Source organism: Octopus bimaculoides, chromosome 11 (assembly GCF_001194135.2).
Source record: "Octopus bimaculoides isolate UCB-OBI-ISO-001 chromosome 11, ASM119413v2, whole genome shotgun sequence".
Classification (NCBI taxonomy): domain Eukaryota; kingdom Metazoa; phylum Mollusca; class Cephalopoda; order Octopoda; family Octopodidae; genus Octopus; species Octopus bimaculoides.
The window spans coordinates 8,188,575-8,190,206 of NC_068991.1; the positions used below are offsets into that span (position 1 = coordinate 8,188,575).

Sequence of the window (1,632 nt, forward strand, 5' to 3'; positions counted from 1 at the left end):
ATATATATATATATATATATATATATATATATATATATATACATACATACACACACACATACATGTATGTTTGTGTGTATATATGTATATATATATATCTATATACATACACATACGTTTGTGTGTGTGTGTGTGTGTATATATATAATATAAATGTCTGTGTGTGTTTAAAAAGAGAGAGAAAGATATATTGTTATAGTCAATGTGATGTTTTTATCTATGGATTTGGTTGTTGTTATTTTTTTTTTATCCATCTAAAATTTCACACATAGAATTATTATTATTATTATTATTATTAAGCACAATCTCTAAAGCAAATGCGAAGAAGGTTCTCAAATAAGGTTCATCATAGGTTTCTGTGTGGCCATTGTCAACTGGACACTGTGATATTTTGTTCCATTATCCAGCATGCCATACTACTAATCTGTACTTTCCAAGAATTTTGTTTGCACCGAAAACCGAATCCCTGCTTGTTTATGTTTAGTTTATTTTGCCTTTTTCAATGCTTTTGTTTTTCTTTCATCATCATTATTATTATTATTATTATTTTAATTACTGAAAGGTATTTTCATTTTAAATACGTAAAACTGGTATCTTTTGAATTATCTGCCCATCGTGAGATTTGTTCTTAAATAACTTGAGAAACATTAGGCTTTATTGATGAAGCAAAATGGAAATGATTGAAATAAATTTGTTGGTAATTTCACACGCACACACATAATACTTATTGATGCAATCAGATTCTCACAGCAAATTTTACAATAATATATTGCTGTATCATGTGGGAAGGACATTATTGTTAAAAGATGTCTGAGTTATTAATTTCTTTATCAAGTTGTCATATTTTTTAGTTACACTGCTGCGTTTCAGGAAACGCATTGTAAAAAAAATTACATAAGCGTAGCGAAAAACCTTCATGAATAAATTAAAGAAGTGAACTGCAGTCAGTGCTTGTGTTTTTGTTGGCAGAATTACCCTCCCAAAATGCTGCAGTCCCGGTTTCAGCATACAGTTTTGTGTCAAGAATCTCACGAAACAGGTAGAAAAAATACAATGATGGTTATTTTCCATTTTATTTGGATCAGTTGCATGGCAAATTTTATCAACTCCTGCTAGAATGAAAGCTATGTCAACAGTGGTGTTGTAATATTGTATATCTATTATTTCTGCCACTCTGCCATTAGCTGGACGTCAATATTCTATTGACCAGTCCAAGATTGATCCCAATCTTTCATATGACGTAGAGCATTGAGCAAGGCTTGAACTTACAACCTTTAACCCTACATTTAAATTGGCCATACCCGGCTCGAATATTCTACCTATTTTATGTTCAGACTGGCTAGATCTGGCCTCTCACACCTACCTTACAATGTCATTCCAAAAGTATGCTATCACATCATCAAAAATCTCAAAGCTATGCAATAATGCATCATTACTTCAAAAAACATGAGGCGCAGGAGTGGCTGTGTGGTAAGTAACTTGCTTACCAACCACATTGTTCCGGGTTCCTTGAGCAAGTGTCTTCTACTATAGCCTCGGGCCGACCAAAGCCTTGTGAATGGATTTGGTAGATGGAAACTGAAAGAAGCCCGTCGTATATATGTATATATATATATATATATATATATGTAT

General features: G+C 32.2%; 1 protein-coding gene across 6 annotated transcripts in view; it reads left to right on the forward strand.

The window, feature by feature from the left end:
• Nucleotides 1-1,632, forward strand: part of LOC106880892 (enolase-phosphatase E1) — a 210,473-nt gene that overhangs the window by 183,385 nt on the left and 25,456 nt on the right. The gene's annotated exons all lie outside the window — the stretch shown is intronic.